Below are 13323 nucleotides of genomic sequence, written 5' to 3' on the forward strand. Positions count from 1 at the left end.
CAGGTGCAGTCTTGTAGGACTGAGACCTTAACCTGTGCCATCTGATGCTGTCTCCAGGTAGATAGTGTCAGAATTGACTTGAATTGTAGGACACTCCGCGGGTGTTGGAAATCGTTTGGTGGCGTGGGAAAGCCCACACACTGATATCTACCTAGCCTGTTGTGCGGGTTAAGTCACATACTGTGTGTCAAAGTGCCAGACATGTAGAAGTGGTAGCTTCACTCCAGCTAAGGTCCTTGCTTCTCAGGGAGTGAAGGCTGGCTGGACACGTGTTAGCAGCATGTGACACCTACCCATGCTGCCTGCTAAGGCGCACAGACTACAAATAGAATGGAAGGGCAAAGGTGAATGGTGAGCCTTGTTACTGTTCTCGTTTGCTCTCAAAGGAGCAATTGAAGAAGGAGGATGTCTTTCCCTGTATCGCTGGGCATAGGTCTCAGTTCCACTGGGAAAGTGGGACTTCTTGTGTGTGCCTCTTCCCACATCAGCCTCCCCTAGGACTCTAAGGACCAGTGTCTATTAAGAAACGACGGATACCTGGAAGAGATTTTTCTTAAAAGGTCAAGCGTTATCTTCGAATGCATTTGAAATGTACTGTCTAGGAACAGTTCTAGGCAGGACGGTGAGGTGCCGGCTTGTGGTTGCAGCCAGAGAGTCCAGCTGGTCTGGTGAACATCAGCGGGGACCTTTGAAAGGAGGGCCCACTGGTGTACCTGCCGGGTGCTGTGGTCACAAGCAGCAGAAGGCTGAGGATATTGTGATCCCGTGGAATCAATGGCAGGCCCGGCTTGGAAGCAAGGAGTCCATGCAGCTTTGGAAGGCTTGTAAGTAGGAAACGGGAGCCCGGAAATGGTCTCCTAGCTGACAGGGTCGGCAAACTTTTGAGATGGAGGAGCCGCCAGGGGTCAGCAAACTGCGGCTCACGAGCCACATGTGGCTCTTTGGGTACGGACATGTGACTCTGAAGTACAATTGAAAATGAAAATAATACTATTATAGTTTCATTCATAAAATTTTAAAAATTGTATTCACATAATGGTGATTATGTAAAAATATATTTATGGCTCTCGAATAATTTTTAAATTGTTGTGAGGGACAGGGTTGGCACTTCCAGGGGTCAGCAAACTTTTGAGACGGAAGAGCCGCCAGGGGTCAGCAAACTGCGGCTCACGAGCCACATGTGGCTCTTTGGGTACGGACATGTGACTCTGAAGTACAATTGAAAATGAAAATAATACTATTATAGTTTCATTCATAAAAATTTTAAAATTGTATTCACATAATGGTGATTATGTAAAAATATATTTATGGCTCTCAAATAATTTTTAAATTGTTGTGAGGGACAGGATTGGCACTTCCAGGGGTCGGCAAACTTTTGAGATGGAACGTACCCAAAGAGCCGCATGTGGCTCGCAAGCCGCAGTTTGCCAACCCTTGTCTAGCAGAAGCAGTGATCCAGATAAGGCCCTGCTGGTGGAGTGAACACCAGCTGTTTTCTGACTCTCGTTCTGCTCAAGATTGGCATTCTAAGGAGGAAGCGCCTGATGTCCAGTTTCGGGTCAATTGGCCACCTTCTGGCCACCAGCAGAAGGATTTAGTTGAAGGAGTTTCCTGGGACCCTGACGGCTGTGGAGTGCAAAGATGCCTACTTCACCATCCCACCAGGACAGTATCCAGGGAGGAGGAAATACACCCTCAAAACGACATCTGGGTGCTGTTGTGAAGGTGGAATGGACACGGGGGGGCCAGAATGCCCAGCAGTTGTCCCCCGTTGCTGCTGCATTGAAATCACCTTTCCCGTGACAGCACTGTGGTTTAAAACTGTTTCCATCTATGTCACCAATCGCATTGGATCTTTGCAATGACTCTGGGGTGCAGGAGAACAAAAGGGGGATGATATTCTACTTTTACAGGCACAGGAGCTTGTCATTTGAGCAACATTTATTTATCATCTCCTAAGTGTGGCTGCTGGGGGCACAGGCTGAGGCCCATTAGGTGGGTGGCATGGTTGGTGGGTCATGGAACTCAGACTTCATATTCCGTGCGGGCCTCACTCTAACCCTACATTCCCTCTTGTTTTTCCAGCCATTTCCCAGATTGAGGGATTTGTGTCACTGCAAATACCATTATTTTAAGTATTAAACATCATGGCATTCAATTTCTTTCACTTGCCTAGTGGCTCCGTTATCCTCCTTTCAGTTCTTTTGAATTCTTTTATGTCGTTGGAGGAAAGACTTGGTTTGGTATTAAGATTAAGTTGGACTAAATGAAATTGCCAATATTTGATTGTTTTTGACCTACAAAAACAACAGTATCATACAGTTCAACTCCTCTGTCTCTAAACGTCCCTTTAAACAGAGGGTGCAGGTTTTAGGCTTAGCCTTGCCCTGGCCGTGGCAGAGACGGAATTTAATACTTTATTTTAATTACATTTACTTTTAGGGCTACTCTGTTTAGGGCCCGTGATGCTAGCTTTCCATTTGCACTAGCAATAGAGTTTTGCCTTTTAAAACAGGCTTATTTCAAAGTGAAAAAAAGGGAGTCACACTCAGGACAATCATATGCCTTCAGATGGGACAGAAGTGGCCAAGTGAATGACCGAAGTTTGTGGAAGAGCGTGCTGGCAGGATTGCGCTGAGGTTTGACTTTTGAGCCTACGTGCGATGCACAGTGTTTCCCTGCTGAAACCACAATGCACAGTGTGAATGTGTGAGTGCGTGTGCGTGCGTGTGTGTACGTGCGTGTGTGTGTGTGTGTGTGTGTGTGTGTGTGTGTGTATAGGAGAGAGAGATTTGGTTGATCTTGTGAGATTACCCAGCAGGATGCCGCAGTCCTCACTTGAGGCGTCAAACAGCGTTTACATGAAGAGAAATGACAGGCCGGGCTGGTGTGGCCCCATCAGATTTTGTTCTGAGAAACCTCCTCGGGAGGAAGCAGTCCCGGTCACTGGGCTCCTGCATGTGTTTCTCCTCTTCCCTTTCTGTAGCTGTGGTTTTCCTGCTCTGCTTTCCTCCAAGAACAAAGACCCATTCTTGGGCTTCATTAAAATTATCCCACATTCTGTCCGTGCGACCAGCCTGTGGAGAGGCTGGGACATATCTTTTTAATTTTTTCTTGTTTTGTCATGACATTTCTGTTACTTTTTATTATTAGTTTCAAGTGTACAAAACAATGCAATAGGTATCCTTTTCACCCCCCACAAAGTGACAACCTCTCTCCCCCCATCCACTGTCCCCTCCACCCCCGATATCATACATATCTATTACAATTCCATCGACTCCATTCCCACACTATACTCCACATCCCATGACTATATTATATATATATAGATATAATATATATAGATATATATATTAAATTATAGTTGACATACAATATTATTCAACATCAGCTTCAGATGTACAGTGCGGTGGTCAGGCCTCTACACCGTCCATGAAGTGGTCTCCCTAACAGGACATGAGACCATCTGACCCCCTAAAAAATATTTACAACATTATTGATTATATTTCCCAGACTGTCTTTTCTATCCCTGAGGCCATATTGTAGTTACCACTTTATGCTGTCTCGTGGGACATATGTTTTGAATATTTTGCCTTCCAGAAATAATGGCCCACGTGCTCAGCAGGTACTGGAAGTCACCTCAACGGCTAATCTACGTTGTTGCCCCACAGAAGCACTTCCTTCCTGTGTTGAATTCCAGAACAGAATCGGGACGTTTTCCTTGGAATTACAGATAGCAACCCAAACTCCGGGGCAGCAGAGTGAACGTGGGGCTTGGAGCTCAGACTTTGAATCCTTCTGAGCTGTGCCGGCCTGTGGGCAAGTTCCTAACTTTCCTGTGCCTCAGTGTCCTCATCTGTGAATGGGGACAATAGTCATGACATTCACTTCGTGGAGTTGTGGGTTAGTTCCTGTGCCATCCTTAGAACAGCGCCTGGCAGCCAGTAAGTTTCCAGAAATTGTTAGCTATTGTCATTGTCATTATAATTTTATGTCAAGTGCCTTCACACTTGGGAAATACTCTCTGCACACTGGGTCTCTCTGCCATTGTGGGTGGCAATGAGTTGGCTTTGGGTGTTTGTGTCAGAACATTTAGAAACTGTCCGTTTTTGTGACCCTTTCAGGTGACCATGTCAAAAGCATCCAGAGGAGAGCATTTCTTCTCTTGCCCAAGCATGCCGGGGAAGCATGATTTGTTTTTGATGATTTTTTTTCTGTACCTATTGAGGAATTAGAAACATCTTTGAACTTATTAGGAAGCTAAAAAACAAAACCAGCTGCCTTTGCTGTTCCCCAATGTTATTCTTAGCACAGTGGAAAACTGTCATATGTACACGTATTCCTCTGGACACTTATGAAACCAAATGACTTTCTCAGGCATTCCTTTTTTTCCTCTTTTAAATGTCTCTGGATGTTCATCATGTGATTTGTATCTTCAGTCTGTCACCAGTGTCTTACCAGCCTCTTCCTCGTTTCAGGCGTTGACTGATTGTTGTAATTCTCCTCATTGTGGCAAAACCCCCCCGAAGCTCATTAATTAGACTCTTTCTTCCCCCACCCTGAGCACTTCCACTTTGAGGCTCTGTCACAGGTAGCTCCACATTGCATCCTCTTTTATTTTACTACACTGACTAAATGAATTGATTTCTTTTTGGAAGAAGAGTATTTTTTTTTTTTTTAGCAGTTGGGGAGCTCTAGGGCATTTAGCAAGTCTGAGCACATTTCTATGTCTGAATTTTAATAAACATTTATATTGTTTACATGGATAGCTGTTGAGAGCACTGCTTGGCCCACAGGAAACAATATGTAAGCACTGTCATCATCATCATCATCACATTTATCACCATCATCACCACCCTGGTGGTGGAAAGACGCCGTGAGCATGAAGCATGAGCTATGGTATCAGACATACTTACCTTCATGCCCACCTGGCCACAAATCACCAGTTACCAGCTGGGTAATTTTGCACATCCTCAGCTTCTTTTTTTTTTTTTAAAGATATTATTGGAGAATTGGGGGAGGGGAACAGTGTTGGGGAATTGGGGAAGGGGAACAGATAGTTGCTGTCCTTTTGTTCTTCGGTCTAGTTGTGGAGGACGCTGCTTCACTGGCCCATGTTGGTATTATCATTGCGCTCTTCCCGGGTTGAGACAGTTGCTCGCCGGCCATTGGACGGCTGCTCACGGCAGCTGCAGGCCACTCACGCTGGCTGCCAGCCAGCCCTACTGCAGCTTACGCCATCGCCGGTGACTCACGGCAGCCCAGCTTCAGGTTGAGCTGTTGTTCACCATCTTAGCTGTAGAGGGTGCAGCGTCGCTGGCCCTCATGTGGGTTCTGAACCATGGCCCTGTTGCTCAGAGCTGGCGTCTCAAGCCAACTCTTAACCAATATCCTACTCGGTCGGCCTGGACATCCTCAGCTTCTATCTAGGCCTGTCACAACCATCTGGAAAAGGAGATGATGCTCATGGTACCCACTTTCTAGGGCTGTTGTGAGGATCACTTAGATGCAACATATTTGCTTGGCATACCCAGTAAGAACTTAATAAACTCAATCCATTTTCTTTCTGTGATTAGACATTCCAGTGTTTTGGCTAATTTGGAAACTAAAGGCAGAGCGATTGCTCATTAATTTCTTAATTTCACAGATATTTATTTATAGATCACTATGTCTGTTCTGAGGATGGAAACTGGATGAGATGCTTGCTGTCTTCAAGGAACTCAAAACTGAGTCTGGAGATGGACATGTGGCTTGGGGACAGTCTGGGGGCCTGTGGTGTAATTACATAGTACAGATGTGAGAGGTGTGTTCAGAGCCTTAGTGGTCAAATGGGCAGGATGGGAATTCTAGATAGTGGAAGTGGCACATGGGAAGGTGCAAGAAAATGGTGGCATCATGGATGGTGTGTCGCATGTGTTGGGAGACGGGCTGGAAAGTCATTACTAGACCTTCCTCTTGCTTTCAAGGGTAAGTCCTTGAACTTTATTAATTAGGGTATCATTTCTTAAATGATGGCTATTTTTGTACCATTTTCACATTTTTTGCCATTTCTGTATATCATCTGAGGCCCTGCCTACTCTGGTCTTGTCATAAGTAGTACCATCCGTGAAATCAAGGACTGGTGGCTGGTTGTATTTTTTTCTTGACACACTAAAAGGGTTAACATAAAAATGCTCATCTATGCCCCCCCTAAAAACGTGTCATGGACTGTATACTTGTAGCAAAGCGTGGCCTGGGTAAGTGAGAAGCGAGGATAATAACATAGCCTTGCATTTCAGGAGGCAAGCTTCCGTTCAGGACGCCAAGGGGTGGGAGGGGCGAGAAGGGGTCTGGGAGAAGAGATAGAAGGATTGAGAAGACTAAGGACTGAGCCTTGATAAGACGGAGTGACTGACTGGACATGGGGTATGAGTCATAAAGGCTCTGGCTCTAAGGCGTGGCCAGGAATCAGAAAAAATGTGTGTTGTTTTAAATTGTTTTTTTTTAAGTGAGTTTTCAGTGTGGAATTTTTTTTGCCCAGGCTATGGACTCTGGCCAGACTTGGAGATTCCAGTGGCCCTGACTTAATGTCGCTTTTCTGTTTTTTCATTTCCCATTTATTCACTCCTGCTGCATCTAGGAGCTCTTGTTTTTCTCTATTCTCTTTTCCCCTTTTGATTTACTGGCTCCTTCAGCTGGTTCCTTCTCAGCCGCCATCTTCTGTTCCTGATTTTGAAGCTCCTCATCTGCCAAGAGTTCCAGGCAGTGTTTGCGTCCACACCAAGAGCTGGAGGTCTGGCTGCCCCTTTTACTGTGTTTATCTTACTTTTGAAAATGGCCAGAAATGATGATCATTTAACCCATTTAAAAATGGGTTGTTTTTCCAATTTCTGGTTCTTCTGATAGAACATTCATTTAAATTCTTTTTACATGCCTGTCTGCCATTCTTGAACCTTCACACTTACAGTTTCTCGAAAACTACTGCCTTGTGAGCTTTCGCTGTTACTAAGCCTGCATTTTTGTCAGCTGTTTTTTTTGGCCTCTTTTTTTCTCTATCATATCTTCTTCTTTCTCCCTTTGGGTAACTTAAGTTAATAATCAAGAATTATTTGTCCTGAAAGACATACTATGCTCATGGATAGGAAGGATTAATATAGTTCAAATGTCAATACTACCTAAGGCAATACAGTAAAACCTTGGATTGCAAGTCACGTGGTTTGCGAGTGTTCCGCAAGACGAGCAAACATTTCTAATACATTTTAACGCGGTAAACGAGCGATGTCTTGCAATATGAGTAGTTTGTTTCCAGAATGAATTATGCTCGCAAACCAAGGTATTGCTGTATATAGATTCAGTGCAATTCCTGTCAAACTACCAATGACATTTTTCACAGAAATAGAACATACAATCCTAAAATTTATATGGAACCATAAAATAGCCCAATTAGCCATGGCAATCTTGAGAAATAAGAACGAAGTGGGAGGTATTATGCTACCTGATATCAAATCATACTACAAGGCTATAGTGATCAAAACAGCATGGTATTGGCATAAAAACAGACACGTAAATCAATGGAACAGAATAGAGAGCCCAGAAATAAATCCAGTCCTATATGTCATTTAATCTATGACAAAGGAAGCAAGAATTTACACTGGTATAAAGACAGTCTATTTAATAAATGGTGCTGGGAAAACTGGACTGACATGCAAAAAAATGAAACTGGACCACCTCCTTATGCCATATATGAGAATAAATTCAAAATGGATTAAAGACTTAAATGTAAGACTTGAAACCATAAAACTCCTAGAAGAAAATATAGGAAGTAAATTTGCAGACAATACCCTGAGTAATATTTTTCTTGATATATCCCCTCAGGCAAGGGACGTAAAAGAAAAACACAAGGGATTACGTCAAACTAAAAAGTTTTTTCACTGCAAAGGAAACCATCAATAAAACAAAAAGGCATCTTATTGAATGAGAGAAGGTATTTGTTAATGAGACATCTGATAAGGGGTTAATATCTAAAGTTTATAAAACACTCATTCAACTCAATACCAAAAAAACAAACAACCCAATTAAACAATGGGCAGAGGACATGAACAGACATTTCTCTAAAGAGGACATACAGATGGCCAACAGGCATATGAAAAAATGTTCAACCTCACTAAGCATTAGGGGAATGCAAATAAAAACCACAATGAGATACCACCTTACCCCTGTCAGAATGGCTATCATCAATTAAATCAACAAACAACCAGTGCTGGCGAGGTTGTGGGGAAAAGGGAACCCTGGTGCACTGTTGGTGGGATTGCAGATTGGTGCAGCCACTATGGAAATCAGTATGGAGGTATATTAAAAAACTGGAAATGGAACTACCTTATGACCCAGCAATTCCACTCTTAAGTATCTATCCAGAGAAATCCAAAATGCTAATTCGAAAAAATGTAAGCACCTCTATGTTTATTGCAGCGCTATTTACAATAGCTAAGACTTGGAAATAACAGAAATGCTATTGGTAGACGACTTGATTAAGAAACTGTGGTACATTTATACAATGGAGTGTTACTTCACTATACAGAAGAATGAAATCTTACCATTTGGAGCGATACGAATGGACCTAGAGAACATCATGCTAAGTGAAATAAGTCAGTCAGAGAAAGACACATACCATCTGATCTCACTTATATGTGGAATCTAAAGATCTGAATAAATGAGCAAAGTAAACAGAAATAGTCTCAAGAGACATAGAGGAAAAACTGATGGTTGCTAGATGGGAGGGGGATGGGGAGATGGAGAAGGGGAAGGGATTAGACAGCATAAATTGGTAACTACAATATTGCCACACGGATGTGAAAGACAGTTTGGGGAATATAATCAATAATGTAAAGATTTTGTAGGGTGTCAGATGGGCACTTGTCTTATTAGGGAGACCACTTCATGGACGGTGTAGATGCCTGACCACTGTGCTGTACACCTGAAGCTGAAGCTGAGTAATATTGAATGTCAACTATCATTTAATGTATATAGTCACAGGATGTGAAGTACAGTGTAGAGAATAGCATCAGTGGAACTGTAACAGCTATATACGATGTCAGAGGGGTAGTAGATTGGGGGAGGGGGGTTATCACTTTGTGAGGGGTGTAAATGTCTATTACATTGTTTTACATACCTGAAATGAATTTTAAAAAAGAATCATTTGTCCTATATTTTTTCCATATTCATTAATCTTTTACAGATAAAACACACGTGTATAGACACAGCTTTTATTGCCATTGTTTTACTAAAATTGATTTACGTATATATGTTCTGCATCTGTAGTATCTCTTTTAGCACCACCCTTCCAAGTCAAAACGCTTCCAAGTTATAGTTCTAATAATTATTTTATTAGGCTGAATTATATTGCACGATGCAGATATAGAAATAATTGCCTATGAAGTAATACTGACTTTGGGTCCTGTTTTTACTGCTATGGACAATGAAACAAAAGACACCCATGAACAGCTTTTCTTATCTACTAAGGATTTTATTTGTTTGGCATGGATTTTCAGGAGTTGGGTTGTTTGGTCAAAGAGAATATATGTTTATTTTTCATAGTTGTAGTTAGGTAACTTTCTAAAAATTTCTGCCAGCAGTGCAGGAGGGTACCCTTTTCTTTCTTGCTAACGATCGTTTTGAGTGTTGTTTTCAAGTTTTGTCAGTCTGATGGGTGAAAAGTGGTGGCTCGCTGTCACTTTAGTTTACATTTCCTTGATTGCTAATGAATTTCAGTATCTTTTTCTTTTTTTTTTTTTTTAGCTGAGCCATTCTGCTACCTGTTGGCAGCTCAGCGGCTGCTCAGCTCGGGCTGGACTTGAACCGCTGTTGCTCAGAGCTCAAACTCTTGAGCGAGCTCTTAACCAACTGAGCCACTCAGCCGGCCCTTCAGTATCTTTTTCTTTTAATATTTGTTGACTATTTGGCTTTATTCTTCTGTGCAAAGCTTCTTCATATTATTTGCCCATTTGCTCTTTGGGTTATTTGTCCCCTTGTCAAGTTAGGAGAGCTCTTTGTATGTTATAGTAGCTAATTAACCTTTCCTCTGTTTTCTGCGTTGTAAATTTTTTTTTTTTCAAATCGGTTTGCCCATTATCTTTGTAAGCACAGATATAATATCTATTGTAAAACCACATTTAAAAATCTTTACACGGTTAAATGCCTTTTAACTGATCATACCTACTTACTAGTTTCGGGGTTTTCAGTGTTTTAAGTTCTTCCCCAACATTAGAGTGTGTGCATATGGTCTTTTTAATTTTCTTGGAAGATTTTTATTGTTTACAGTTCATCCTTTAATCCATCTGGAATTTATTTTTGTATGGTCTATGGGATAAGTCATGGATCCAATTTTAGTTTCTTCTAGATGGTTGTCATCTTTTCCACATATCCTTTTGGCCCTTTTTCTCAGGGCTGCAATTTCCTTTCATTCCACTGACTTAGCGCAGAGAAGGGGTGCTCAGGGCCAAAGCACGGAGGACTGGTGGAGAGCGCTGTGCTCATGTGATTCTCTGGTCCTGGACCCCTGGCAGAGCAAGGAGTGTGGGAGAGAGGCCCTGCTCGCTGGTTCGTGCTGAGGATGAGGTGCCCTGCCTCAGCCCTCATCACTGCTCTAAATGAGTTTGCCTGAATTTCCAAGGATGCTTAAGTCCACCCACATGATGGCAGATGTGCAAGTAATTGAGGGGACATTCTCATCAAAGCCCACTCCTTTTTCTCTTTCCCCTGTCTCCCTTCAAATGGGAATCATACCATTTATATTACTCTATGATTTGCTTAAAAAAAATAAACCTGACCATCTATTTTGGACATTGTTCCAGGCCAACCGATAGCATAATGGTGCAGTTACCACCAATGGCATCTTTCTGTGAAATTAAGAAAGAAAAGCCAATGCCAATTTTAATTGTGTACTTTCATCAATGATGAGGCATACCTAGAGTTCAGAGATGTTAACATGTGGACACAAAAGGTGCTTCTTAATGTCGATTAAGTATTTGTATGTAGTATTTTGCAGTGTGGAGGTGCTGTGCCGTATGATTCTCCTCTTCGTGGACATTCAAGTCGTTTCTAGCTTTGTTTTTGCTTTTGCTATTATAAACAATCCTGCAATAAAAATATTTGTGTGTAGGGGCAGCTGGTTAGCTCAGGTGGTTAGAGCGCAGGCTCATAACACCAAGGTTGCCGGTTCGATCCCCACATGGGCCACTGAGCTGCGCCCTCCACAACTAGATTGAAACAACTACTTGACTTGGAGCTGATAGGTCCTGGAATAAACACAATGTTCCCCAATAAAAAAAAAATTTGTGTATATGTATATCCTTACCTAGTGCTTTTGTATTTAATTGTTTACTTAAACTTTTAATTTTGAGATAATTGTAGATTCACAAGCAGGTGTAGGAAATCATATCGAAAGATCCCGTTTACCCTTTACTTGGTTCCCCCAGTGGTAACATCTAAAAGTCTAGCGCAGTGTCTTAGCTTTCCCTATTTTTACTTACCCGTGTGCGTGCGCGCATGCGCATTTAATTCTGTGCAGCGTGATCAATGTGCAGGTTCATGTGTCCACCGCCACGGAATAGGAGCCCTTCTCTTATCTTTCTATAACCACGCCCACCTCCCTCCAGTTTCCTCTTTCTCTGTCGCTAACTCCTTGCAACTACTAACCTGTTCTCCATCTCTACAATTTTGTCATTTGAAGAATGTTATATAAATGGAATCAGATAGTGTGTAACTTTTTGGGATGGGCTTTTTTTTTTTTTTTTCACTTTGCGTAATTCCCATGAGATTCATCCAGGTTGTGGCAGGTATCAATAGTGTGTGTTCTTTTTTATTGCTGAGTAGTATTCCATGGTATGGATGCACCACAGTCTGTTCGTTCATTAAGTCGTTGAAGGACATCTGGGTTGTTTTCAGCATTTGGCTATTGCAAATAATGCTGCTATACACCTTCATATACAGATTTTTTTGTGTGTGTGAACGTAAGTTTTCATTCTTTCTGAAATAAGCCCCCATGAGTACAATTGCTGGGTCACATGACATTTGCATATTCAGTTTTATAAGGAACTGTCGAAGTGTTTTCCAGACTGGCTGTACCATTTGTATTCCCACATGCAATGCGTAAGTGACCCAGTTTCTCTACATTCTTGTCAGCATTTGGCATTGTCATGATTTTCTATTTTAGCCATTCTTATAGGTGTGCAGCCATATCTCACTTGCGTCTAATGGCTAAAGATGGTGTTGAACATATTTTCATGTGCTTGTGTGTGCATATCCCCTTTAGTGCAATGTCTGTTTATGGCTTTTGCTCATTTTCTAATTAGTAGTGCTTTTATTTTTATAGGATGTATTCCTAGAAGCAGGATTGCTTGGTCAAAGGGTATGAGCGTTGTAAAAAATTGTGTTTTCTTATCTTTTTGCAGAAAGATGTAACAATTCATATTTCTATTCATATCAAACAGTACTCATTTACACATATTCTTGTTAGATCTGTGACTGGTTTTAAGATTGATAGTCCTAAATTGATATATTGGTAATGTGACACTTTCTTGGCCTCTAGTGAGACTGAATATCTTTTCATATGTTTATTGGCCAACTGTATTTCCTCCTTTCATGGTTTTTTGTTCTCCTTCTTTAATATTTTTTATTTTCATTTTTTTGAGTCACTTGTCTGTTTTCTTATCCATTTCTAGAAAGCTTTTCATGTACTATAATTATCAATCCCTCTTTTTAGTTATATGTGCTGTAAATATTTTCTTCAGTCTGTCTTTTACTGTTTTACCACATTTATATCTTTTGCCATGCAGAAATTTAAAAATTTAAAAATTTTATACAGCTAATCCTCTGAACTTTTAAAAGTTTGGTTTTGGAGTAACCTATCCTGAGCTGCTTCTGTATTTTTCTCTATTATTTTTGCATTTTACTTTTTTACACTTATATTTTTCTTTCATCTTGATCCACCTGGAATTTAATTTAGTTCTGTCTGTGGTTTGAAATAGAAGTTTATTCTTATTTTCATTCAGCCTTGTAGCCACTTGTGTCAGTACCACTGGTTAAGTAGCCCACTCTTGCCCAACTAAATTGAAGTGTTCCTGTTATTATATATAAAATATTTCCATATTTATTTGGATTTTGGGGAGGTTCTCTGTACTGCTCCATCAATTTGTTTATTTCTCTGGCAAGTCCTTCCTGGGGTGGTTATTATTGGAATTATATTAAATTTATATAATAATTTGGGAGGACTTGATATTTTTTTTTAAAGATTTTTATTGGGGAATTGGGGGGATGGGAACAGTGCTGGGGAATTGGGGGAAGGGA

The 13323-nt window shown here is 41.3% G+C and overlaps 1 protein-coding gene across 2 annotated transcripts in view; it reads left to right on the forward strand.

Annotated features, from left to right (window-relative positions):
• Positions 1–13323, forward strand: part of SNX29 (sorting nexin 29) — a 482345-nt gene that overhangs the window by 21885 nt on the left and 447137 nt on the right. The gene's annotated exons all lie outside the window — the stretch shown is intronic.

The sequence above is a fragment of the Hipposideros armiger genome, unplaced genomic scaffold, assembly GCF_001890085.2.
Source record: "Hipposideros armiger isolate ML-2016 unplaced genomic scaffold, ASM189008v1 scaffold_149, whole genome shotgun sequence".
In the NCBI taxonomy this organism is placed as follows: Eukaryota; Metazoa; Chordata; class Mammalia; order Chiroptera; family Hipposideridae; genus Hipposideros; species Hipposideros armiger.